Source organism: Lonchura striata, chromosome 5 (genome assembly GCF_050655825.1).
Source record: "Lonchura striata isolate lonStrDom1 chromosome 5, ASM5065582v1, whole genome shotgun sequence".
NCBI lineage: Eukaryota > Metazoa > Chordata > Aves > Passeriformes > Estrildidae > Lonchura > Lonchura striata.
Window position 1 is genome coordinate 56,451,950 of NC_140707.1, and position 19,141 is coordinate 56,471,090.

The 19,141-nt window shown below is 49.6% G+C and overlaps 1 long non-coding RNA gene and 1 other non-coding gene across 2 annotated transcripts in view; both read right to left on the reverse strand.

Annotated features, from left to right (window-relative positions):
- Positions 1-3,926, reverse strand: part of LOC146767386 (uncharacterized) — a 35,637-nt gene extending 31,711 nt beyond the window's left edge. The window contains exon 1 of the long non-coding RNA XR_014955729.1: positions 1-3,926. This exon is cut by the window's left edge and continues 26,358 nt beyond it. This is a non-coding gene — a long non-coding RNA (uncharacterized LOC146767386).
- Positions 3,709-3,781, reverse strand: TRNAT-UGU (transfer RNA threonine (anticodon UGU)). The gene has a single exon. It is a non-coding gene; the product is annotated as a tRNA-Thr (tRNA).
- Positions 3,927-19,141: the final 15,215 nt, after the last annotated feature.

Sequence of the window (19,141 nt, forward strand, 5' to 3'; positions counted from 1 at the left end):
GAGGAAAAGGCTCAAGGAAACAGTTCAGTCTAGAGGTGAGGATGAACCACACTGGATCAATATTGTACTTGGTGATTGTGGTGTGCAGACTTCTTTCTACTGATCTTCAAACAACTCTTGCAAATTTGTTAATGACACCCTATGAAAAACTCTATACAAAGTAACAGGGTTGTTAAATTTGTAAAGATGGGAGGTCAGGCATCAAAGTGTGGAACATCATGGAAGAACCTGACCAGAAGCAGGACAGCTTGTATTCTTGTAGCAATTACAAGAAAAGTAAAAGAGCAATGTCTAACTAAACATTGTATCTTTAGAAGACAAACACATTTTTCCTTTTGGTGTTACTGTTAACACCCTAGGTTAGTAGAAATAAACATTTCTTACTGCTCACTGAAGACTTTCTTCATGGTTGTATTTGCATTAGGTCAGGAGAAAACAAACAAACACACAAACAAAAACAAAGACAAAAACAAAAAACTCTGAACTTTCCTTTTTGGCTTAACCTCACTGGCACAAATCAAAATTCTGATACCAAACTAAAACACTAACAGAAAGTGCTTTAGATACACAGAATAATAATACAGAAACATTAGAGGGCATTTCTTTAGTTCCTTTCAATAGAAACATTCTTTACTAACCTTGGGTTTAGAAAGTGCTTGAAGTTGGATATGAGAGAGGTTATTAGGGGTCTTCAGAAATTCGTGTTCTTTTGACAGCATCTGCACAATATTAAATCATGTGGAATATTGAAAGTGTTTATATTTAATTATATGTCATTTTGACAAAACCAGTTTCACTAGCCATTGACTTTAATTCCCTATTCTCATTGTCAAAAAGTACAACACACTGCAGTAAAATATGCTTAGATATATAATATTTTTTTTTACATATCTGGAAAGAAAAATAGTAGACTCGTGAAGCAAACAGTCTCTTCTTGTCTAAGACCACCTGCTGAACTGAGCAGATGGGTATAAATTTCCTGGAAAAAACATAACAAGAAGAAATATCTCCGTCGAGTTCAGAATGCCTTGCAGCGATGGCAAGGTATCTGTATTTCCAGACACCGTGGTAATTCTCAGGGGCTCAGCTAGCAGTCTAAAATGGAAACACAATTAATACTATCCAGGCTCCTCATCACAGCTTGGAGAAACAAACTGTACAGATATTTTCTAATGACAACACTAATGACTGCATCACTGGACCTAGTGAAGGTCACCTCATTGTTTTTGAGCAAAGCTTTGACACATTTCTCACCTTCAGTAGCAACAGCTACTAATAAACCTTCCTTTATAGGCAGAAATGAAGTGCAGATGACACCACACATAGAGGATGAAGGAAATTTTGAGGTCACTCAAATTTGAAATAAACACTGAAAAATTATTGCTGACTCATAAAACAATGCTCCATGCAGCAGCTGGATAGTAGATACAACAGAACAACAGGGGGCAGGGACCAGGGATCAGGGAATGGTATACAGGTGTCCCTTGGAGGATGGAGAAGGCAGGGAAGACCAGCTCGGAGGAAGGCCCGGGTGCATCTCCTGCTTTCCCCTCATGCCCGCGCGTGGAGGCAGTGGAGGCAGGAGAGGCGGCACCGCCGGCTCTTGCCGTGGGCAGCACTGCCGGGTCCCAGGGGAAGCTGGAGCGGAGCGCTCAGCCCGGTCGGCCGCGGGGCTGCGGGCAGGAGCGCGGCTCGCGGTCTGCGCTCTGCAAGGGCGGCAGAATACCGCCAGGACTCTGAAGTCTGCTCTGTTAGAACAGGGCCTGTTTTACTGTGAAGAAACATCTTTGGAAATGAAAATTCGATCGCACCCGCAAGAAACCGTGCATTGGCGGCGCCCGCGCCCCGGGGTAGAGAGCGCCCCGGCGCTCCCGCCGCCGCCGCGCCCGGCGCCGCTGTCCGGCCCGGCGCCGCTCCTCCCGCTCGGAGGAGCCGCCTCCGCTCCCTCCCTCCCGTTCCTAGGAGCTGGCTCTCCCCCTGGAGGCCTCCGGCGGCATCGGCCGCGCTCCGCCGCTTATGTAACGCGGGGCCCGGCAGCGCCCGCGGCTCCGCGGGGCGGCCTGGCGCGGGCAGCGCCGCTCGAGTGCGGACACGGGGCTCAGCCCCGCCTCGCAGGGCACACCGAGCACTCCGGAAAGCACCCGCGCCAGCTCACACGTGTAGCTCCAGCGAACGGGAATAGCTGAGCCCTGTTCGTGTGATTGCTTCGCCGACGTGGGGAACTCTGCAGCCAAGCCTCGGTGCACGGTCTTCCGCCCGTGGCTGAAGCCCAGCTGCCGGACACTGACGCCCTGGGTTGCGCCGGGACCAGCGCTTGAGGAGCTCCTGCATGTTCGTTCTGGAGGATCCTGCGAGAGACGAAGCAGTCCACGCAGCCTCCTGAAGTACGCGTGTGACTTCTGCGGGCCGTCTGTACCATCCCAGGGATCTGCTAGTGCCCTAACGCAGATAACGCAGAAACAGCACTGTACCCAGCCCTACCAGACTCCCCGGAGAGAACAGATCCTCCCAAGGAATGGGTTTTAGCACCACCTCCATGGATCTATCACAAGGACTCTGGGAAGACTGCTGAACCAAGGAATTGTGTAGGATGGTAGTCAGCTGGTAAAACTGAGATTGGGATCAAGCATTGTTTTCCCAGATGGGGTGGGGAGGTAGTGTACCGTGTAAGTACCCCAAAGCACTGCAGATTCAAATTTGTGCCTCGTGGCATAGCACAACTTCAGTCATAAGGGAGAAAGAGCCTGTCAGCCCCTTACTCCTCTCACCACGGCAATGGCAACTTACCCAGCCGTCTACATCCTATCCTCACGGCTTTGATCTCCGCTCGGCAGAGTAAGGAGGCTGGAGAGAAGCTGTGCTAGGAGCTGTGAGGGTATAACACGGGCTGCAGTGCTACGAGGCAGCCCACGCATCTTCGCGACGCCTGCGGCGCGCTGAGGCGCAGCCTGCGGCAGCTGCCTGCGCTCAGCAGCCCCGCACCGCCGGGCGCCTTCCTCCTCACCGGAGCGCGTGGATTAATTGCCCTCTTTGATGGCAATAACGATCGCTGCCGTGATTACGGTGCTGGAAACCAAACACCCTGCTGACAAGGTGCATGAAAAAAACCCAAATGCGTATCTTTGAAGTGCTGTGCTCAAAGCGATTTGTGTGGGGCTTTCTAGCTCTTCCTATAACCTAGAAAGTGGGGGGGGGGGGGGGGGGGAAAGGGGCAAAGAATCATTAACACCTCCGCTGTCCAGCCTCCAACACAGAAATCAACCTAACAGCCTGGCTTCCCTGACAAACTGTGAAGATTCAGATAATCCTGTCCAGTTTATTCTCCACCCAAGGGCAATTTGTTCCCTTTAAACCCCTAACAGCATGTTGCCAAAGCTGCCATCAGGAAAGTTGTGACATGAGCTGTGCAAATATTTACTCAGCCATTCCCACGCTGCTTCCCAAAGAGGTTATTGCTCCTCCCCCACTCCCCTCCCGGCACGAAGCACTTCCATCAGTCAATTTGGCGGCCGCTGGTAACATTAACGTTCAGGTTTTACAGCAGGCATTTGCTTCCAAAGCGTTTCCTTTAACAGGACGCCCCGGAGCCTGCACGCATGCTCTAGTCCGCCACCACCAAAATACCCCAAATCAGGCTCGTTGGTCGCGATGCAATAAAAACCTGTGCCACTCTGAAAGAAAAAAAAAAAAAAACCCAACAAAATCCTCAGGCCCCAGCGAGGATCGAACTCGCGACCCCTGGTTTACAAGACCAGTGCTCTAACCACTGAGCTATGGAGCCGCCGCTGCATGGCTGTCCCGGCTCTGTCTAAGTCCGGTCCCGGCCCTCCCCGCCGCCCCCTGCCGGCCGCCTCGGGCCCCGCGCCGCCGGCCCCGCCCTCCGCTGGCCCCTGCGGCGCCCGCCCTGCACAGCGGCCCGGCCGCCGCCGCCGGGGGGAGCCCGCGGCCCGCCGGGAAATCCCGGAGCGCGCCGGGAGCCCGCCCGCCGCCCCGCTCGCGCGCTCTGCCCGCGGCGGCCGCCCGCTCCCTGCCCCGCTTCTCGCCCGCCAGCACCGGGGTGCCGCTCCCGGCGCTGCCCGGCGGCCGCCGCGGTTGCCGGGGAGGGCCCGGGCCGCGGGAGGTCCCTGGGCCCGCTGCAGTAGAGGAAATAAAGCTGCTGGAATGAGCGCGTCTGGCCGAGTCTGCAAAGGCACCGGAGGAGAAATATGGGGTGGGTGGGCGGATGTCTGGCATACAGCCTGATCTGTATTAGTAAAAAACCCTGTCGTAACAGAGGGTGGTTTTTTCTCTGCAGAGGTTGGGTGTTCTTAGGAAGTTTGAGCGTGGCTGCTGCGGGGCAGAGGTGCTACCCGGGGCCTCTGAGCATCACTTGTTGAATGACGCCTTGCAGCACTGAGCCTGGACCCTAGAGAGGATTTCTAGGTAATTCTCTCACCTGGTGCCTGCAGATCAATTTTAACAGAGGTTATGGAGCTCAGAAGCTTCAGCTCTCAGCTAAAAGGTGGAAGCAGCCATGCGTTTGGACCCGTCTAAGTGTACTGCTGGTGTCCAGTGCTGGTGCTGGGTGTTATCACTGCTAACAGCACACATTAGCGAGAGGTCTATGATCACTTGTGAATGACCTGAACATTTTTTTAAAACGTCATGGCAGATAAAATTATTGCAGCCATATACTTTTCAGAAGCTATATTCAGGGCCCTGTCTTCATTTTGTACTGACATCTCTTTATATAGAATTCAGACTTGGATCAGCGGATGCGAAAGGGATACAGTGGGGGAGCTTGTAAACCTGGCTTGGCTTAATAAAATCTTGAATCAAAGAATGTTGCACTATGGAAATAAACCTCAAAGTCCACAGCAGCATCAGGGTCTGCAGTATCCTGGGCATATGTGATTTCTGCCCCAAAATTTTTTTCCTTCAAATTATCTTCTCACATTAACCCCCTTGATAGTTTTTAATAAATGACATCAGTGAAATTTGAAATAAACACTGAAAAATTATTGCTGACTCATAAAACAATGCTCCATGCAGCAGCTGGATAGTAGATACAACAGAACAACAGGGGGCAGGTCCATTTTCTCCATTGAGTGACACTCATTACATGTATGTATATTTGAAGTTTTGTGAAAATATTCAGTGAAGATTAAATGTTTGAATCTACTAAGCACTTCATCTCAATTCTCTACTCTGGAAATAACAAAGTGTAAGTTGTATTTCTAGTCATCATGAAAAAGACATTAATGTTAAAATTACAAATTAATCATACATTATTTTTTGTGCTGTTTTCAGGACATGTCTCCTCTGAGACATGCTTGATACTAAGCCAGGTTCAGACTTCAGTCTTCAAAACTGTGATGACTGCCAGTTGCAGCTTTAAAGCTTTTCTAGATGGTGTATGTGTCCTATCTGCACATGTGTAATACAGTGGAAGTTTAAGAGCACTACATTGTAGCAAACTACAGATCTACAGATTATTTGCTATTAAGATAATATTGTCATGTTAGTTGTCACACCTTGGAAAACAGAAAAATGCCATTGTCTTGCAAAAGACCATGCATTTTTTCCTCCATGCTACCTGCTCAGCCTGAATTACTACATGCCTATCTATGAACTTGGAAAAATCAATGAGACTATAATGCAAGTGCATCAATGCACAGAAGTCCAGAATATATTTAAACATTAATTTTAAAAAGCCCCAAACACTCAAAAAGCCCCAAACCAAAAATTTAATTTATGAAAACTGTTCTCCTAAACACCTGTTGTGTTCTTCTGCTACCTCACATCATTGCTAAGGCAGAACAGCCAGAAAATATTTCAGAAAGGTTTTTTAAGTCCTGACGGGGATGGACCTTTCACCACTAGGGCAGGAGCTGCCAGACATTCCAGCTACAGTTCAAAGGGAGCCTCTTTGAACACGGACAATTGTACTGGGTTTATTATTTAAAACCCTTGCATCCTTAAGATACACAGGCCCCAAGAACTAATGGGCATTCCATTTATTCAATTAACCTGGGAAAAGGAGACTACTGTACACTGAAAAGAAAGCAATACGGAACACAGTTGCCTTAGGAGCTGAGGCTCAGAAAGACAGGACTGTACAGAACCTGTGAGAGAGCTGTCAGCACAGCTGAGGCAGTTGGCACTTACCTTCTCACTTCATCAGTGACTGACTCCTGGAGTCAAATATGTTCATCTTCCCTCAAACACCAAAAGAAAGGCTCCAGCTTTGATACTTGAGGAGAGTAAAACTGAAAGTGGCAGCATATACCAATGGGAGGACTAGAGTGATTTCTGTATTCTTCAGAGGGAGCATTAACAAAAAAAGCCCACAATTATAATCCAAAATAAATTCTTTCTCCTCTTACAATAATCTTAAATGACTGAATGTAAAGGTTTGAAATACTGGCCTTTTCTTTCTGTTATTGTTTTGTTCTAGGCTCATTTGCGTCAATGAAATAAGATTGACTGGTTTTCATTTGGTCTTGGAAGACAGGCACCAAAACCCCATAGGAGTAATACTGAATCTTGATTAAATAGTTATTTAGTCCAAAACAAGTGGCAACGTCGGAGGTGTCTGAATTCAAGATAAGAGAGTGGACTCAGTTCTCAAAGTGGAGGCAATTGTGCTTTAAAACTTTGATGCACTGGCACTTTGTTGCTGTGTTCATATCACTTTAGGGAATGTACAGATCATCTCTAAAAACCCTCCCAATTACTGTGGAAATAAGAATCAAGAAATAAACTAATAAATCATTTACATTCCTACCAGTACTCTTTTATTCTTCTACACTGCTATGTTTTATCTCTCCCACCCCATCTTTCAAATACATTTTCAGAGCCAAACCAATATCTGCTTGGCAGAATTTCTTTAAACACATATTCTGATTTAACCTCAGTATTACTAAGTAACTCATCTTTTTATAACTGAAGGCGATTCTTTGCATATGAAGTCTAAAAATGCTGTCTAACTTAAAGCTACCAGAATCTCTTATTGCAGTAATCACTCCCTCACTAAGTCTGTACATCAGTGCCTGAAGTGGGAAGCCCTCCCTTTCTTCAGTGCATTAGTATTGACAAAGCTAGTCCTTCAAATACATTTTTAATAACCTTTGATATGGCACAATATCACTGAAAGTTCACTGCATTTATTTTTGTCCGTTCAGAATGATGGGATTTTATATGAAAGGATTGAAAAGATTTTTCTGTTAGTGCTCTTCATTTAAAAGGCTCCAAAGCATTAATGCTGTGAATGTTAATATTTTGGCCTGATATATAATCTGCCTCTGCACATATTGCAGCTGGGCTAATGGGAGAAACCAGAAAAGTAGCTTTGTGGATCAGGAGCACAGCCAAGTTGCAGGGATCTCCTCTACGGCAAGTGATTTCCATTTCTTTTTTGATTTTTTTTAATGTCACTGTACCAGAACAGTGGCACAGGCTGCCTTTCATGTTATCGGAGACATCAAAGGGAGGTACTGAGGACCTGTCTCTACTGTTTTCCACCTTTTTCAGGAACTGACACTCCCGACATGCTGCCAAAATAGCATCCCTGTGCACGAGCAGCATGCTAGCCCTTATCGTGTCAGAGGTGCCAGTGTTCCAGCTCTTGGAAGCTTTGAGCCTAGGTCTAGTCACAGCTATCCACACGGCAGCCCTGGCTGTGTGCCGTGGAGCACGGGCTGCTCCTGTGCCTGAGCTCGCCGTGGCTTGGGCTGGGAGCCCAGCGCAGGGCCATGGGTGGGGCAGCAGTGACACTGCATTCTCCCGGCACCTTTCCCGCAGACAGTGAGGTACCAAAGCAGAAGGGTGCTGCTGGAGTCCTGCTGCAGATGTCTCACCAGCAAGTTTCCTGGCACAAATCTAAAGGGATGCGTTTACAGGATCAGCATGTGAGGCTCCAGAGATCTGCCCCAACCAGTTGCCTACATTCCCCACCAAAGCAAGGGAAGAACCAGCTCCTAAGTGGTTAAGTTGGGTGGTTGCACCTCTGTGTGCACTTACTGGGGCTGGCACTGACTGCGAATCTTCCTGGCAGTCGGAATAGATGAGCCAAAGAATAAAATGATCCGCCCTGCACACTGCTTAGCAATTTGATCCTTGGTTGGGGTGAGATCCTTGGAAGAGGACATGCCTCTTCTGAAGCAAATCAACAGAAGATTTTGACATCATCCAGTGTTTTTCAAAAACATTAAATTAATTTTCCAGCCATCACTCACAATTAATCTATTTATGCATGGAGGGGGGTAAAATTTAGTTACCTTATATAACACAGCTAAAAAGTTCACTCTGCAAATCTGTTTTCTGAGGAAAGAAGGAATTTCCTGAAAGCAGACCAAGACTACTTCCTGCAAAACGGGACTGCAAAGGTCTAGTAGCTTCTCATCACGATAAAAATAAGTATATTTTGCATTTTCCTATATTTAATTTTTTCTGTATTCATTTCCATTATTGGTTTATCTTTCCATTGGGGGGTATGGTAGGAGGAAGGCTCAACAGAGTTCTGTTGTGTGTTTGCAATAATACTGTAGCAAATGAAAACACTAAAGCAAGCTTCTTTTGTTTTGGGGTATGAATTATTTTAAGTGCCTTGAGTAATTCCAACAGGAAAATTGAGGAATGCCTCTGCTTTGCAATAGACTAGTTTTGTAGCTGGTGCTTTGGACTTGAATATATCTGTCTGAGGAAATAATTTAACTTTTGGATTCCTTGACAGAGATAGCCACTACTGCAGGGAGAACCACTACTGCAGAGACAACATGCAACTGCTTACTCTTTCTGTAGATGCATTTCATAGAAAACAGCACCAGCTGCTATTGAAGACACATAGCTGGTCCCTTAGTAGCTCTCAGGTCACTTGCTAGGTTTTATCAGGACAGAACCAAGGGCTGGCTCCTGCATTTGGGCCACAAGAACCCCCTGCAGCTCCAGGCCAGTCCTTCTTTCCTGCAGGGCTCTGTGTGAGGGCTCCAGCTCCCTCCTGTGCCAGGGCCACTTGCTCCAGCTGGCGCTGCCACCAAGGCTTCACTGAGCACCACTGCCGTCTCTGGGCCTGCAGGGTGCTCCGACTGCCAAGATGGCAGAGACATCAAAGATTAAGAAGAAGCAGCCCCTTGGGATGGCCAGAAGGTTGAGCAGCAATCATGGGCCAAGCCTCTTCTCCTGCCTAGAGGCAATTTCTGATGAGGCGGTGCCTGAGCATTCTCAGAGATGGGAAGGACATGAGAGAGCAAATGCCAGCAAAGACTTTGAGCAGGGACATGGGACGTGTGGGTTGGACAGTCAGAAGAACTTTTGCCCAGAGAGGGGCATAATAAGATGGGAACAGGCTGCCTGGGGCAGTGGTGGGGTCCCCATTGGGGGAGGGGCTCAAGGAAAGAGCGGGCGTGGCCCTCAGGGCTCTGCTGGGGTTGCCATGTTGGGGATGGATCCTCCCAGGGCACTTGATTCCACAGTTCTGTGACATCACAGCCTCTGGGGCTGGCAGGGTGGCGTGGAACTGTCCCCAGCCTGTCGCTGCGGTGCCCAGAGAACGCCCAGTAGCCAGTGGGGAGACACAGCCAGAGTGGTGCTGAGGTGACGGCTCCCGCCACAGCAGCACCATGGCTGGCGACGGCTCCCGGCTGTCACTTAGCATCAGCATGTTGTTGATACTGGCCTTGCCCCTCAGCCCGTCCAGCTACCCTGAGGGGCACAAGGGCACCGTGGCCTCGCTCCCTGAGGAAAGGGAGCAGCCAGCCACCAGCCCTGAGACGACCCCCTGGTGGGTCACGGTGGTGGCAGAGGCCGTGGTGGCCACCGTTGTGGAGCTGCTGCTGACGGCGATTGTGGACCGCCTCGGCAGCAGGCTGAAGAGCTGGTGGGGAGAGGTGAGGGAAGGGTGTCAGGCAGCTGGGATGGGGGCAGGGGTAAGCATGAAAGAAGGCCTTGAATCAAGCCTGCGTCGGGTGAGGCCTGAGAGCCGCCATGGAGGGGAAAAGCTGGTCAGATCCCAAGGGTCCTGGCCCTCTTGGCAGTACTTTGCCCAAGGCCCCAAGGCAGAGGGGGACTTGCAGCCCAGGGAGGGAATCAGGGCTGGGGGCTGAGCCCCAGGGACACCAAGCTGAGCTGCTCAGAGCTCTTCTCCCTGCAGCCTCAGCCCTGGGCAGCCTGGCCAGGCCAGAGTGTCTCCTGGGGCGTCCCAAGTGATGGCCAGATGGCTCATCGCCACACTCTCCCCGTTCTGTGTCTTGCAGGAGAAGAGCCAGAGCCCCCCGGTCTGCGCAGGGCAGCGCTGCTGCCAGGGACGCGGCTGCAGCAAGGAGCTGCTGCAGCTGCTGAGGCAGCACGATGCCCTGCTGCGGCTGTGCCTGCGCCTCAGCTCTCCACAGAGGCGCCGGCAGAAGACCACAGCCAAATGGGGACTGCGGAAGAAGAGGCGGCTGCACTTCTCCCCCCAGCTCTGAGGTCCCCAGCTCTAGCTCGCATCTCGGCTGGCAGAGCAGAGCTGGGGCATGTAGGTCTTAGACTTTAGGTTTTAGTTAGGATCCCCTTTGTTAGCAATAGCTCCCCATAGGATACCCATAAGTTCCCCAAAACCTTTTTCCCAAGATGAAGTTTTTCTTAGCTTTCTAGTTCTAAGATATTATCAAGTTCGTTTAGGTCTTAGGTTGTCCCCATGTAGATTTCCCACCCCATAGTTTTAGATTTTTGGAGTATTCAATTTGAATAAAGTTCATCTGTTTTTTCACTCTGTTGTTTTATTTTCTGGATATTCCATCCTCGTAGGGGCAGATTGACTGATGATCATACCCGGTAGGTCCAGCCAAGCTGGAATGGGAAGCGTGAGTGTCCCAGCAGGGATTGAGGGCATGTGGAAAGAAAAGGGGGTGGGCAGTATCCACCTGCCTACATCTTCCAAGGAAGCTTTGCTTGGATCCCTGCGTGCCTTATGCTGGGGGCCCCAAAACAGTGCCCTGGGCTAAGAAAAGAATCCCTGTTTGTAAAACACAGTGTACCATGTGTTTGTGATCTTCTGTACCCAGGTTCTGAAGCTTCTGAGTACTGAAGCACTTGTGTGCATCAGCAGAGGTAGGAACTAGGTACCTTTGAGATGCCATGCATAGGGTGGAGCAGCACACTTTGGGCTCCTGGCATTCCACTGGCAGCACTGCAAGGAGAAAAGAGGCAAAGTGATTGTTGGATGCAAATGTACACAGGATGACAGGGCATGTACCAGCTGAATTTAAAGAGCAACTGAATAAAGGTTTTGAATCACAGAATGGTTGAAGTTTGGAGCAGCCTCTTGATATCATCTAGTCCAACCCCGCTGCTCAAGCAAGGTCATTTGGAACCAATTGCCCAGGACAGTGTCCAGCTGGGTTTCAAAGCTCTCCGTCAATGGAGTTTCATTACCTCTCTGGGCAACCTTTGCCACTGTTTGACCACCCTTACAATTAAAAAAAAAAAAAAAAAATCCTGTGTTCCGTTTGAATTCGATGTGGCTTAACTTGTGCCCATGTTCCCCTTTTACTGAGCACTACTGGGAAGAGTCTGACTCCCTTGCCTTCATTCCTTTCCATCAGGTGTTTAGATGCACTGGTAAGATCACAGAATCACAGAAAGGGTCAGGTTGAAGGGATCACGGTGGGTCATCTGCTCCCTGCACAAGCAAGGTTTTCCTGGAGCACATGGCACAGGATTGTTTCCAAATGGATTCCCCCTGAGCCTCTCTTTTAACAGTTCTAGCTGTCCCAGCCTTCCTTCATATGGAGGGTGCTCTAATCCCTGAATCATCTTTGTGGCCCTTGGCTGGGCTCACGGTAAGTCCATGTCTGTTGTGTACACAGAAGCCCAAAACTGGTCACAATTCTGAATGCACCATGCAGGCAAATCTAGTTCCTCTCCAGATCTGAACCTTCACACTAATTTTCTTTTTCAGTCCTCAGTCCCTTGGTACAGCTTCCAGCAAGTGTGCAAAGTGCAGCTTTTGCACACCTTTCCATCAGAAGTATGTGTGAAGCTATCAGGTTCATGATGCCAACAAGAATTCACAAGCTGATTCCTGCAACTCAAATCAATCTCATGTTCTGTGAAAGGAGCTTTGTTACCAACCTCACTTCCTTCTGAAAGGTGCCAAATGCTCCCTATTTGATTAATAATCCATGTAAATTTCCTGTGTACTTCATGGGGAAAAACCCATATTAATTTCTTGCTGGAGCTACTGTGTTCTTATAACAGTATTAATCAGTCATTTACACTGATTCAAATAAGCCCAGTTAATATTTTTACTAATAATTTGATTGCTATAACCAGACACAGCAAGAGCAGGTTAACTGGAGCTTAAAACTGGAGTCAGAGATGGAAGATTTGTTCACTCCTTCTTACCTGAATTCCTGTCCTGAAGGAGTGAATCAAGGTCAGTACATGGACACATTCCAGAGTTAGTGAAATCTACAAAAGAGATACTTGTACCATTTTTACAATTTCTTCTGCAAGAGTCCTGTAGAGAAATAGTAGATTTATTAAATAAAAACAAAAAACAAACAAACAAACAAAAAAAAAACCCAAAAAAACCCAAAAACAAAACCAAAACCAAAAACAAGCAAACAAACAAACAAAAAGGTGGGGGGAGATTTTTGTGGTAATTGGGAGTGGGGCTGTGCGGTGGTGTGTTTTTCTTTCATTTAATATTTGTTTAATATCTGTTTTCCCCCGCCCCAACACCCAATCTCCTCCTCTCCCCAGTGTCAGTCTTCCCTAGCTCTCCCCTAACCCCCTCATCTCCAAGTGGTCAATCCTCCCTTTCCCTGCCCCTTTCCCTGGAACCTTCCCTGTCATTCATCCTAGCCCCCTCCTCAGCTTCCAGACCTTTCCCTGTCTATTTAGTGAGGCTCAACACTCTATTGATCCATTTGTACTATTCCACTCCCCTGTTTCCCCTGATAGGTTTATGATATGTTAGTTCTGCCCTAAACTCCTCCCCTGCTATTCCCTTATTGGTTACTGTTCCTATACCCGTCCTCCTGAGTTCTTCTATAAAACCTTTGCCCCCCCTCTCAAGGGGGTCTTGGGGCTTGCTGAATAAAACCATCCTGTTCACCCCCAAGTCCCGTGTCACCTTCGTCTGTCCCCGCGTGCCACGAACTGAGACTGCAGAGCTTGCAGGGGGAAGCGGCCGCCCGTTCTCTTCCCTCACCGCCCAGCCCGGCATGGCTCGGAGTGCCGCGGCGAGAGGAGCGCATGCCGCGCCACAACAGGGCTGCAGCCAAGCCTCCTCCCCAATGGGTACAGCTGTGAGAAGCAGGTGAACAGCACTGAAAGCCAAGAGCCATGGAGTGCCTCCATTGGGGGGTATGGTAGGAGGAAGGCTCAACAGAGTTCTGTTGTGTGTTTGCAATAATACTGTAGCAAATGAAAACACTAAAGCAAGCTTCTTTTGTTTTGGGGTATGAATTATTTTAAGTGCCTTGAGTAATTCCAACAGGAAAATTGAGGAATGCCTCTGCTTTGCAATAGACTAGTTTTGTAGCTGGTGCTTTGGACTTGAATATATCTGTCTGAGGAAATAATTTAACTTTTGGATTCCTTGACAGAGATAGCCACTACTGCAGGGAGAACCACTACTGCAGAGACAACATGCAACTGCTTACTCTTTCTGTAGATGCATTTCATAGAAAACAGCACCAGCTGGTATTGAACACACATAGCTGGTCCCTTAGTATAGCTCTCAGGTCACTTGCTAGGTTTTATCAGGACAGAACCAAGGGCTGGCTCCTGCATTTGGGCCACAAGGACCCCCTGCAGCTCCAGGCCAGTCCTTCTTTCCTGCAGGGCTCTGTGTGAGGGCTCCAGCTCCCTCCTGTGCCAGGGCCACTTGCTCCAGCTGGCGCTGCCACCAAGGCTTCACTGAGCACCACTGCCGTCTCTGGGCCTGCAGGGTGCTCCGACTGCCAAGATGGCAGAGACATCAAAGATTAAGAAGAAGCAGCCCCTTGGGATGGCCAGAGGGTTGAGCAGCAATCATGGGCCAAGCCTCTTCTCCTGCCTAGAGGCAATTTCTGATGAGGCGGTGCCTGAGCATTCTCAGAGATGGGAAGGACATGAGAGAGCAAATGCCAGCAAAGACTTTGAGCAGGGACGTGGGACGTGTGGGTTGGACAGTCGGAGGAACTTTTGCCCAGAGAGGGGCATAATAAGATGGGAACAGGCTGCCTGGGGCAGTGGTGGGGTCCCCATTGGGGGAGGGGCTCAAGGAAAGAGCGGGCGTGGCCCTCAGGGCTCTGCTGGGGTTGCCATGTTGGGCATGGATCCTCCCAGGGCACTTGATTCCACAGTTCTGTGACATCACAGCCTCTGGGGCTGGCAGGGTGGCGTGGAACTGTCCCCAGCCTGTCGCTGCGGTGCCCAGAGAACGCCCAGTAGCCAGTGGGGAGACACAGCCAGAGTGGTGCTGAGGTGACGGCTCCCGCCACAGCAGCACCATGGCTGGCGACGGCTCCCGGCTGCCCCTGAGCATCACCATGCTCTTGTTACTGGCCCTGCCCCTCAGCCCGTCCAGCTACCCTGAGGGGCACAAGGGCACTGTGGCCTCGCTCCCTGAGGAAAGGGAGCAGCCAGCCACCAGCCCTGAGACGACCCCCTGGTGGGTCACAGTGGTGGCAGAGGCCGTGGTGGCCACCGTTGTGGAGCTGCTCCTGACAGCGATTGTGGACCGCCTCGGCAGCAGGCTGAAGAGCTGGTGGGGAGAGGTGAGGGAAGGGCGTCAGGCAGCTGGGATGGGGGCAGGGGTAATCATGAAAGAAGGCCTTGAATCAAGCCTGCGTCGGGTGAGGCATGAGAGCCGCCATGGAGGGGAAAAGCTGGTCAGATCCCAAGGGTCCTGGCCCTCTTGGCAGTACTTTGCCCAAGGCCCCAAGGCAGAGGGGGACTTGCAGCCCAGGGAGGGAATCAGGGCTGGGGGCTGAGCCCCAGGGACACCAAGCTGAGCTGCTCAGAGCTCTTCTCCCTGCAGCCTCAGCCCTGGGCAGCCTGGCCAGGCCAGAGTGTCTCCTGGGGCGTCCCAAGTGATGGCCAGATGGCTCATCGCCACACTCTCCCCGTTCTGTGTCTTGCAGGAGAAGAGCCAGAGCCCCCCGGTCTGCGCAGGGCAGTGCTGCTGCCAGGGACGCGGCTGCAGCAAGGAGCTGCTGCAGCTGCTGAGGCAGCACGATGCCCTGCTGCGGCTGTGCCTGCGCCTCAGCTCTCCACAGAGGCGCCGGCAGAAGACCACAGCCAAATGGGGACTGCGGAAGAAGAGGCGGCTGCACTTCTCCCCCCAGCTCTGAGGTCCCCAGCTCTAGCTCGCCTCTCGGCTGGCAGAGCAGAGCTGGGGCATGTAGGTTTTTAGGTGTAGGTTTTAGTTAGGATCCCCTTTGTTAGCAATAGCTCCCCATAGGATACCCATAAGTTCCCCAAAACCTTTTTCCCAAGATGAAGTTTTCCTTAGCTTTCTAGTTCTAAGATATTATCAAGTTCGTTTAGGTCTTAGGTTGTCCCCATGTAGATTTCCCACCCCATAGTTTTAGATTTTTGGAGTATTCAATTTGAATAAAGTTCATCTGTTTTTTCACTTTGTTGTTTTATTTTCTGGATATTCCATCCTCGTAGGGGCAGATTGACTGATGATCATACCCGGTAGGTCCAGCCAAGCTGGAATGGGAAGCGTGAGTGTCCCAGCAGGGATTGAGGGCATGTGGAAAGAAAAGGGGGTGGGCAGTATCCACCTGCCTACATCTTCCAAGGAAGCTTTGCTTGGATCCCTGCGTGCCTTATGCTGGGGGCCCCAAAACAGTGCCCTGGGCTAAGAAAAGAATCCCTGTTTGTAAAACACAGTGTACCATGTGTTTGTGATCTTCTGTACCCAGGTTCTGAAGCTTCTGAGTACTGAAGCACTTGTGTGCATCAGCAGAGGTAGGAACTAGGTACCTTTGAGATGCCATGCATAGGGTGGAGCAGCACACTTTGGGCTCCTGGCATTCCACTGGCAGCACTGCAAGGAGAAAAGAGGCAAAGTGATTGTTGGATGCAAATGTACACAGGATGACAGGGCATGTACCAGCTGAATTTAAAGAGCAACTGAATAAAGGTTTTGAATCACAGAATGGTTGAAGTTTGGAGCAGCCTCTTGATATCATCTAGTCCAACCCCGCTGCTCAAGCAAGGTCATTTGGAACCAATTGCCCAGGACAGTGTCCAGCTGGGTTTCAAAGCTCTCCGTCAATGGAGTTTCATTACCTCTCTGGGCAACCTTTGCCACTGTTTGACCACCCTTACAATTAAAAAAAAAAAAAAAAAAATCCTGTGTTCCGTTTGAATTCGATGTGGCTTAACTTGTGCCCATGTTCCCCTTTTACTGAGCACTACTGGGAAGAGTCTGACTCCCTTGCCTTCATTCCTTTCCATCAGGTGTTTAGATGCACTGGTAAGATCACAGAATCACAGAAAGGGTCAGGTTGAAGGGATCACGGTGGGTCATCTGCTCCCTGCACAAGCAAGGTTTTCCTGGAGCACATGGCACAGGATTGTTTCCAAATGGATTCCCCCTGAGCCTCTCTTTTAACAGTTCTAGCTGTCCCAGCCTTCCTTCATATGGAGGGTGCTCTAATCCCTGAATCATCTTTGTGGCCCTTGGCTGGGCTCACGGTAAGTCCATGTCTGTTGTGTACACAGAAGCCCAAAACTGGTCACAATTCTGAATGCACCATGCAGGCAAATCTAGTTCCTCTCCAGATCTGAACCTTCACACTAATTTTCTTTTTCAGTCCTCAGTCCCTTGGTACAGCTTCCAGCAAGTGTGCAAAGTGCAGCTTTTGCACACCTTTCCATCAGAAGTATGTGTGAAGCTATCAGGTTCATGATGCCAACAAGAATTCACAAGCTGATTCCTGCAACTCAAATCAATCTCATGTTCTGTGAAAGGAGCTTTGTTACCAACCTCACTTCCTTCTGAAAGGTGCCAAATGCTCCCTATTTGATTAATAATCCATGTAAATTTCCTGTGTACTTCATGGGGAAAAACCCATATTAATTTCTTGCTGGAGCTACTGTGTTCTTATAACAGTATTAATCAGTCATTTACACTGATTCAAATAAGCCCAGTTAATATTTTTACTAATAATTTGATTGCTATAACCAGACACAGCAAGAGCAGGTTAACTGGAGCTTAAAACTGGAGTCAGAGATGGAAGATTTGTTCACTCCTTCTTACCTGAATTCCTGTCCTGAAGGAGTGAATCAAGGTCAGTACATGGACACATTCCAGAGTTAGTGAAATCTACAAAAGAGATACTTGTACCATTTTTACAATTTCTTCTGCAAGAGTCCTGTAGAGAAATAGTAGATTTATTAAATAAAAACAAAAAACAAACAAACAAACAAAAAAAAAACCCAAAAAAACCCAAAAACAAAACCAAAACCAAAAACAAGCAAACAAACAAACAAAAAGGTGGGGGGAGATTTTTGTGGTAATTGGGAGTGGGGCTGTGCGGTGGTGTGTTTTTCTTTCATTTAATATTTGTTTAATATCTGTTTTCCCCCGCCCCAACACCCAATCTCCTCCTCTCCCCAGTGTCAGTCTTCCCTAGCTCTCCCCTAACCCCCTCATCTCCAAGTGGTCAATCCTCCCTTTCCCTGCCCCTTTCCCTGGAACCTTCCCTGTCATTCATCCTAGCCCCCTCCTCAGCTTCCAGACCTTTCCCTGTCTATTTAGTGAGGCTCAACACTCTATTGATCCATTTGTACTATTCCACTCCCCTGTTTCCCCTGATAGGTTTATGATATGTTAGTTCTGCCCTAAACTCCTCCCCTGCTATTCCCTTATTGGTTACTGTTCCTATACCCGTCCTCCTGAGTTCTTCTATAAAACCTTTGCCCCCCCTCTCAAGGGGGTCTTGGGGCTTGCTGAATAAAACCATCCTGTTCACCCCCAAGTCCCGTGTCACCTTCGTCTGTCCCCGCGTGCCACGAACTGAGACTGCAGAGCTTGCAGGGGGAAGCGGCCGCCCGTTCTCTTCCCTCACCGCCCAGCCCGGCATGGCTCGGAGTGCCGCGGCGAGAGGAGCGCATGCCGCGCCACAACAGGGCTGCAGCCAAGCCTCCTCCCCAATGGGTACAGCTGTGAGAAGCAGGTGAACAGCACTGAAAGCCAAGAGCCATGGAGTGCCTCCATTGGGGGGTATGGTAGGAGGAAGGCTCAACAGAGTTCTGTTGTGTGTTTGCAATAATACTGTAGCAAATGAAAACACTAAAGCAAGCTTCTTTTGTTTTGGGGTATGAATTATTTTAAGTGCCTTGAGTAATTCCAACAGGAAAATTGAGGAATGCCTCTGCTTTGCAATAGACTAGTTTTGTAGCTGGTGCTTTGGACTTGAATATATCTGTCTGAGGAAATAATTTAACTTTTGGATTCCTTGACAGAGATAGCCACTACTGCAGGGAGAACCACTACTGCAGAGACAACATGCAACTGCTTACTCTTTCTGTAGATGCATTTCATAGAAAACAGCACCAGCTGGTATTGAACACACATAGCTGGTCCCTTAGTATAGCTCTCAGGTCACTTGCTAGGTTTTATCAGGACAGAACCAAGGGCTGGCTCCTGCATTTGGGCCACAAGGACCCCCTGCAGCTCCAGGCCAGTCCTTCTTTCCTGCAGGGCTCTGTGTGAGGGCTCCAGCTCCCTCCTGTGCCAGGGCCACTTGCTCCAGCTGGCGCTGCCACCAAGGCTTCACTGAGCACCACTGCCGTCTCTGGGCCTGCAGGGTGCTCCGACTGCCAAGATGGCAGAGACATCAAAGATTAAGAAGAAGCAGCCCCTTGGGATGGCCAGAGGGTTGAGCAGCAATCATGGGCCAAGCCTCTTCTCCTGCCTAGAGGCAATTTCTGATGAGGCGGTGCCTGAGCATTCTCAGAGATGGGAAGGACATGAGAGAGCAAATGCCAGCAAAGACTTTGAGCAGGGACGTGGGACGTGTGGGTTGGACAGTCGGAGGAACTTTTGCCCAGAGAGGGGCATAATAAGATGGGAACAGGCTGCCTGGGGCAGTGGTGGGGTCCCCATTGGGGGAGGGGCTCAAGGAAAGAGCGGGCGTGGCCCTCAGGGCTCTGCTGGGGTTGCCATGTTGGG